Source organism: Neophocaena asiaeorientalis, unplaced genomic scaffold (genome assembly GCF_003031525.2).
Source record: "Neophocaena asiaeorientalis asiaeorientalis breed wild unplaced genomic scaffold, Neophocaena_asiaeorientalis_V1.1 scaffold96, whole genome shotgun sequence".
NCBI lineage: Eukaryota > Metazoa > Chordata > Mammalia > Artiodactyla > Phocoenidae > Neophocaena > Neophocaena asiaeorientalis.
Genome location: NW_020175831.1, coordinates 3,990,161 through 3,999,251, shown reverse-complemented (window position 1 = coordinate 3,999,251; position 9,091 = coordinate 3,990,161).

Sequence of the window (9,091 nt, the reverse complement as noted above, 5' to 3'; positions counted from 1 at the left end):
TCATTTTATTGTGTGTAAAATATATTAGTACTGTTGTACAAATATACTGTATATTATATTATAATATATGTATAGCATGGTGGATACTCAAAAATGTTTTAGTAATATGGATGAGTAATCAAAAACATTTAGAGGTATATCCAAACAGCAGAATACTACTCGGCAACAAAAAACCTAGAAAACAAACGGTCCCAGTTAGAGCACACCAGAAGGCTTGTTTTCTTCAAGAAGATGCCATTTATGTTTAATGTGTTTAAACCTACTGAAAAGAGATTTGTGCAATTTCAGGAAGGTTTGGATTGAAGTCAGTGATAGGTATTAAATAACAGCAATAAATTTTAAGACAATTATAAACTCTAGGATACACAAAATATTGTATGAGACAGAAAGTTTATTAAATTACACTACATGGTTCAATACATGAATAGCATTTACATAGTCATAATTATTTAAATGCGACACAAATTGTTGACATAAATAAAATTATCATATAACTACACGGAGTGGGTGAGGACACAGGAAGGGTGTGTGTATTACAGGAGGAAGGTAAAAGAGGATTACAGCTTCATCTTCCAAGTGAGAAGTCAGTGGGATAGATAATGTCTGACACGGAAAAATAAAAGTAAGTAGTATCTATATAAGTGTGAAACAAGAAGGTAAATTCCAAGAAGAAGGAAACATTATGCTTGACCTCAAAGAGAGCAGAGACTCAAGGGAGACAAAGATGTGCAAAACATATTTACCATAAATACAGGACCCAGAGGACAGAGAAACGAATTCTGCCTAAGGACCTCAGGAAAGACTTCACAGAGAAATAGGGGCAGATAATGGAGAAACCCCATCATCCATTCTCTCCTCCTTTACGTAGTAGAATATACTCCCTGTACCCTATCTCCACTTTGGGTTTTAACTGAGCACAAAGTCACTAGAGATTCTGGTTCCAGCCTCCCTTCCTGCTAATTAGGACCGTGTCACTAAATTCTGAAGGGAGCAGATGTGATGTGTGCAGCTTCTGGATTATATCCTCAAAAAGAAGCTCCTTGTTCTCTACTGCCTATTTTAGCCCTTCCTAGTAGTAGACTATTTAGACCCTGTGGACAAGGAAAAAATCTTAGGGGATGGCAGAGCAACAAAGTAGAAGGTACCTGGGCCCTGGATGACCCAATGGAAGAGCACAGCCTACCCTCAACCTGTCCAGCAGCTCAGACTTTTATGTGAAATAGAAATAAACCTTCCCCCTTTTTACATCACTATTAAATTATATCAGTTAAAGTATCCAAGCCAATATCGTAGGTAACATAAGGAACGCTGTCTGGAAGGAGTTCATAGACAGGTGCAAAAGGGAGAGGTCCCAAGGCCAGAAATAATGAATGTGGGGCTGGAGTAGGGATGCTGGAGGAGGCTGAAGGGAAGCTGGGACTCGATGGTGAAGCCATGCAAAAGAGTTTTCACTCTATAATAAATTGGAAGCTATCAAAGTTTCCTTTGCATCAATAGTGCAAACTCTGTCAGTAAAATGACCTTGTAATTATCTGAAAATAATCTGTAGCCTAACTCATGCATTTTTAAACTACACACAAATAGGTTACATGCAGACTACGTACAACAGATTGCATACAATACTTGCCACCTCGAAGAATAACCTGGTTGAAGCTAGTAGTTTTTCTACTGTATCCAAACTGGTCTTCCTCCATTCAAATTATCACTTTAGAGTCTTGGAAAATAAATTTCTTATTTCATACACAATGTAGGCATTTCTAGTGATAAAATTATCTTCCCAGTATTAAAAAAAACCTTATGAAAATGCTCTTGCTTTATTAAGCAATGTTTCTAAATAGTCTGTGATACTGTGTAGAAAGTTTAACTAAGACTAGTAAATTGATTGGAAAGAAAGAAATATTTAATAACATGCTGGTGGAAGACTAGCTGGATATCTGTTTGGAAAAAAATTAAATCCACTTTACATATGGTAAAACAATATGAAAGTGAAAATAAAACAACTACAATTCTCATCCCAATAGTAATCAAAGGAACTTTACAGCAATTGAAAGACATTATTGACAAGGTAAATGAGATCAACTAAAGGAAAAATGAAAAATGTATCCAAAGTAGGAAGAAGCCAAAAGAAGAAATGTAATAAGTAAAATTATTTGCATTACACATGAATAAAGTGTTTAATTTTTTTAAAAGTAGATGCCAATCCATGATGCTTTCTACTTTTTACTAGGCACATTTTATAAAAGGGTAGAGAACAAATGAGAAAATCCAAATACAAGTCAATGTTTAGAATAATATTCATATTTCCTAATATTAAAAATGAAAATTGAAACAACCATGACCTAGTTGCTGCTGTTATATTAGCAAAAAAATTTTAATTGCATGTATTGTCATACCAGTAGCATTGTACATTTTTTTAAAAGAGCTATTTAGAAGAATACAAGAGCTCTATGATAGATCTATCTTTTGACATACTAACTCACTTTGAGTAACCTATGCTCAAGAAAATATTTAAAAGAAAAAGCTACTTGTACAAAAATGTTTCTAGCAATTCCATTCATATGAGATTATTTTCAAGGCCCCAAATTTGGAAATGGATAAATAAATTTTGGTGTATTGTTATTGCTATCATACAGTTTATATAGTTAATAAATAATATTGATATATGTAAATTTGTATGCAAAAATGTTTTTGAGACCCAAAAATGTTAAATAGAACATAAATTATTCTGTTACTGATTATGTAAAAATTTAGGCCTCTACAGTGAAAAGTATCCATAAAAGGCATATATGTAATTAGCTGGAGTTTTAACATTAAATTATTCTTTATCCTTTTTTCTGTAAAATGTTGAAATGTACAATAAAAAATAAAAGATTAATTGGTAAAGTAAAAAGAAAAAAACCTTCTACCAGCTTACAATCACCTTGAACCCCAGAGTAATAATTATTATAAGTACTATTTGTTGTCTAATGTGGGCCAGCAATTCTGCTAGTCTCCTTAAATACATCATCTTGTTTAAACATCACAGCACCCCTGCAAGCTGGAAGTTATCTTCCTCATTTTACAGATGATATATTGAGGCTCAGAGACATTAAATAATTCACCAAATATCACTCAACTAGGACATGGTAGAGCCTCAATTAGAATCTAGTTCTGCCTCCAAAATTTTTATTAAATCATTTTTTTCCATGAGAATCAAAATAACCCATGCTTGTTGAGGAAGATACGGAAAGGTAAAAATACTATTCAGGGGGAAAAGTCTATAATTCCACTATCCAGAGGCAATCACTCAATATTTTCCCAATTCCTTCTAATGGTTTTCCAGCATATTTTCTTTCTCACAGTTGAATTCATAGTCTATGTACAACTTCATATCCTGCCTTTTTATTTAACATTACATCATACTTATAAGTTTTAATGGTAGTATAATATATATTATATAGATATTTCATCATTCCATATTCTATAGTTAACTATTCTACTAATGTACATTTAAATGCTGGTTTTCCTCTATTACAAAAAGCACCACAAAAAACCTCTTTATACACAAATCACGCTCAGCAAGAAAATCGATTAAAAGACAAATAATTGGAATAAAGGGAAATGGGGATTTTTAAGACTTTTGTTACGTTTTGCCAAATTTCTTTCCAGGAAGGTTGCGTCAATTCACATCAGCAGTGATTGAGAATGTTTGCCTTACAACACCCTTACCATGATTATTGTTACGTTTAATCTTTGCAAATGGATAGGTGGAAAATTAGGCATACTATTCTTGTTTGAACTTACAGATGGAAGTTGCTCTTTCACATGTTTTTTTTTAAAAATGTAATATTCTTCTTCAGCAGTTGTGCTAATTCCCCTGAATTGTTCCAGTTATAGGTATGTCATGAAGCAATCATAAGCCCTTGAGCTTTCTGCTGCCTCCTGAAATAAAGTGCATCTGCCATCTTTACTTCATTTATTCACCCCCCACTCATTCAATCCTTAACCTTTATGTAAAACACTTTGACATAAAGCATCAAGTCTTTAAAATATTATATCCTTTAACCCCACAGACTTTCTTCTAGTCAAATGCTTTCTGAGGACCCATCACATTTGATTTGGTTTCTAAAGAAACTTGAGGAAATTAAACCCCAAGGAAATAGCCCCCATCTTTTGCTTTTCTTTCTCTCACCTGATTTCAGAAGAGGAAAACATATTACCAAGAATAGCTGTCTTGAAAACAGTGGAAACTAAGCAGGTGGTACCACCTGTAGCTGTGTAATTACAAGCTCTGTAAGAGGGTACCCAGTTGTGCTGATATCCAGCTATTCTCAATTTTGTTGGGAACACCGCCAAGCCTGGACAAGATTCTAGTTCAGAATTCTCCAGATAGATGATGATAGATAGATAGATAGATAGAATAGATAAATGGTAGACGATGGATAGATGATAGATAAATGATAGATAGCCACTGAAATAGCAATTAACAATCATCTCTATTTTCTGTGAAGCACATGCTCTATTTTACAGCTGTCATATCAGTCACAGCAGGTCCCGGGTTTATCTATCTGTAAACCCACTACTCACCTTAGGTCTGACTAACAGGTCTCTCGGTAAGAGAGAGCAGATGGGTGCAGATTAATTCTCTCACATCCATGACCATTTCCTCTGCAACATCACAAAAGCCTTATTTATGATTTATGTGTGTGATGTGGGGATAGGTGGGTGGGTAAGTATTCTGAAAGCCTTAAGTTGCTACAAACCAATAGGCCTTCAAGCCTTATACACCTAAGCACGTATGCCTTTGTTCAGGTAACAAGTGTATTGGGTGCTTACTATGTGCTAAATTTTAGAGATAAAAGAAGGAATAAGATGAATAAAGTCTCTTTCCATGTGTAAGGTCCTTGCATGGCACTTACACTCTAAAGAGAAAGACAGACAACATAAGGAAACAAATATATAAAAAAGATGCCAGACTGTGATGAACATCAATAGGGTCATATGGTAGAGTGACTGGGAGTTGGTCAGTTTAGAATTCCTGAGCACAGGAGGCCTCTCTGAGGAGACAGATTTCAGCTGAGACCTGAAGGGTGAGAAGACAGAGAGCCAGCCATGATAAACCTCCAGGGAAGAGGGTCTCCGGTAGCAGAGAGATGGGGGTCTCTAAGGAGCAGAAGGGTGCCCAACATAGCTGGAGTAACGTAAGGGCCAGAAGAAGAGAGGAATGAGATAAGGTTTGAGAGATGAAATAACCTTCTATGAGAGCCTGTTAAAGGGTTTAGACTTTCTTGTAGGAGATGTGGAAAGACTTTGAAAGGCTCTAAGTGTGAGGATGTCAGGGAGAGCCACAATCTGTCTGCATGGCTGTCTCCCTCACCTCTAACTGTTTTGCTTAACTACCATCTTGCCCAATGAGAGCTCCTCTGACGGCCTTACTTAAAATTGTGGACACTGGCCCTCCTCTCCCACTGCTCGCCTCATACCTCTGATCCCTTGAACCCACCCGACCTTTTCATTTCCCAGTACACTTATCACCTTCTAACACACCACAGTTTCCTGATTTGCTGTATTTACCTTTTATTGTCAAGTCTCCCATGTGAAAGTAAGTTCCATAAGAGAAGGAATTTTTGTTTGGTTCATTGACCTATCCCAAGAGCCAGGAACAGTAGCCCACACATAGTAGGCTCTCAATGAACACAGTGATTAAATAAATAAGTTTACATGAAGATAATAATTTGGAGTAATAAATAGCACGTTCATGTTTTAAACCAGTTTTTTTTTTTTCCATAGAATGATCAGAGAAAACCATGCTCTTATCCACAGCAATGGAAGAACTGCGATGGGACGCTTCAATACCTATTTTCACCACTCTCTTCTAATCATCTCAGTGGCAATTTTTTTTTTTTTAGATGTTGAGGGTAGGAGTTTATTAATTAATTAATTAATTTTTTTGCTCTGTTGGGTCATTGTTTCTGTGTGAGGGCTTTCTCTAGTTGTGGCAAGCGGGGGCCACTCTTCATCCCGGTGCGCAGGCCTCTCACTATCGCGGCCTCTCTTGTTGCGGAGCACAGGCTCCAGACGCGCAGGCTCAGTAGTTGTGGCTCACAGGCCTAGTTGCTCCGCGGCATGTGGGATCCTCCCAGACCAGGGCTCAAACCCGTATCTCCTGCATTAGCAGGCAGATTCTCAACCACTGCACCACCAGGGAAGCCCAGTGGCAATTTTATTACGATATTAGCAGCCAGCTTCTTCAAGGGGTGGAGAGCTGCTTTGTGTTTGTCTGTGGGTATTACCCATGCTGAAGTGTCATTTCACCTGGACTGGTGTAGGGGCATGAAGCAATGTACGGTTTATTGCTTGTGAACTTTGTACTTTACCATACAGTCCTGCTGCCAGTAAAAATGGGACCATAAAGCCCATTCATTTACTGGAATGGACTGTTCTGTATTATGTAGCTGTAGTTATCAATACTGTTACATAAATTCAGAGGTGTGCCAGCTAATAAGCTACTACAGTTACTAAAGTTTCAGGCATGGATGACACAGAAAGATTGCAGGGTTATTATACGTTATATTTATTATATAAAATATGCTGACGAGTTCTGGCTTTGTACCTCAAGATTATACGTATGTTCACATGCTAGGCAGAGTCATAAAACAGAACCAGGATGACAAAGCAGCCACAGTGAGGCTCTGCTACAGGCACAAGACACCTGAGAGATGTAGTCCAGACCCTCGTTGTGTGAATCCCATTGTTCCACAGTGTCTACTGCTTTCATCTGCGAATGACAGAAAACACTGGCTGTGCCTCAAGATTTCTTGATAAAATTGTAATCCATTTTCTATTCCCAAAGAACGTCATGTATAGAAACTATCAGAAGAGTGCCCTGAGGTACTGTGATTTCAAAGTTCCTGATCCTGACAGCGGCAGCTGATTGGTTAATCACGAGCACTGCTCCCACATTTCTGAAGACGCTTCAGATGCTGCTGGTGGCCTGTCCAAGAGCCATTCCCCCTTGCTCCTCCCCTTGAGAAACGCCCTATTACTCTGGCTTCCACCCTCCCTCAGCTGCATGCTTCAGAGGGTGAAATGTGGTGTGTCACCATCCTGGCCAGTGAGACACAATCTTCTTGTAAGGCTTTTGAAAAGATTTTCATCCCTGGTAAAGAGATCCAGGAGAAGAAACAGCCTCTTCACACCCCTTGATTGCTTCAGCTGGAGGTGGTTGCTTCTGCAATGCCTGAGAATGCAACCATATCACACCCAAAACCAAGAGACAGGCTGGCATGTTGAAGATGGTTCAGCAGAAAGATGTCAGAACCGGGATGCACGATGATGTTGCACAGCTGTTACCCTCCTGGAGCCACTTTGCTTCTGGACTTCTTGACGTGTATGATCAAAAAGCCCTTTACGTGGCAAAATGATGTGGTTCATCACAATGATGCCCCCCCCCCAGAGATGTTCACAGCCTAATCCCTGGCTCCTGTGAATATGTTAGGCTACAGGTCAAAGACGAACTAAGGTTGCAGAAAGAATCAAGGTTGCTAATCAATTGACCACCTTAAATTAGGGAGATTATCCTGATTATCTGGAGGGCTCACCGTAATCACAAGGGCCCTTCAGAGTGGGAGAGGCAATCAGAGAGAGGACCAGAGAGATGGCAGTGTGAGGAGGACTCAGCAGGACATTGCTGGATGAAGGGGCCACAAGCCAAGAAATGCAGGCAACTTCTGGAAGTTGGAAAAAGCAAAGAAAGAAACAGATTCTCCCCTAGAACATCCAGAAGGAAGCTGCTAACACCTTGATTTTAGCCCAGTGAGACCGATGCTGAACTTCTAACCTGCAAAACTGTAAGATGACAAATTTGTGCTGTTTTAAGACACTAAGTTTGTGGTAATATGTTACATCAGCTATTAAACTAATACAGATGAACATACACTTTACCATCCAAATCTGGGCACTTTTGAGAGTGAAAGGGGTGTTAATAGTACAGAAAAACACGGGTCAATTGCAAATGTCCTGGGAACACCTCACTTATTGTTTACATCACTGAATTGTGTTTTCTGACATTTGTGGCCAAAAATATCCTAATTATAGGGAACATACCAACACATTCCACATATTGGCATAAATTCGTTTCTGAAATTCTTTAAGATGTTAATTTCAACACACAAACAGAGCCAACACCACAGGAATTAGTAGCTACCTTAACCCGGTGCCAGCTACACACGTGAAGGGTTCCCTCACAATGTGGAGAGTCTAATGGCAAAATTAGCTCAGTGTGGAGGAGAAGGAAAAGAAAGGAAGAACAAGTCCCCACTTGCAAAGAGTTTACAATCAAGTTGGAAAGACAAATGTCACAGATATTAAGGGCCTAATGAACTGATTTATAGAAGTAGCTGTTTCTTGGCAGCCCTCAGAATGTTCCTATCCCAATTTTTTTATTCCCCAAAAGACAAGGGAAATGGAAAACTAGTATTTTCACTCCTTGGTCTAAGAATCCTTACTCCTAAACGCTGTGAGAGTTCTTTCTCCAAAGGGAGCTGAAAGAAACAGAAAGCAAAGGTTCATTTCGTAAAGCTCAGTTAAAAAGAAGTTGGCATTATAAAAAAATGACATTAGGGACTTCCCTGGTGGTCCAATGGGTGGGACTCCGCACTCCCAGAGCAGGGGTGCCCCATGTTCGATCCCTGGTTGGGGAACCGGATCCCGCATGCCGCAACTAAGAGTCTGCATGCGGCAACAAAGATCCCCCATGCCGCAACTAGGACCCGGTGCGGCCAAAATAAATTTTTAAAATAATAATAAATGACATTCAACCTTTGAATATAGGAGAAAATATATGTGCATAGGAACCTCACTGAAAGAAACTATCTTTAATGCAACTCTATCTTTATGCAAGAAAACCAGAATCAGAGCTGGAACAAGCTTAGGGAATTTGCCTTGGGTATTTAAGTGGAGAATGGCAGCAGAGTTAAGAGGCAAGGGCTAAATGCATGAAAACCCTGAAGGAATTAACTCAGATTATCTATCTATAAAGTAATGCAAGAAGAAAGAGGTAAATTCAGGGTTCCAGCTTGGGAAAGGAATTCCATTTCTGGGGAACTCTGGA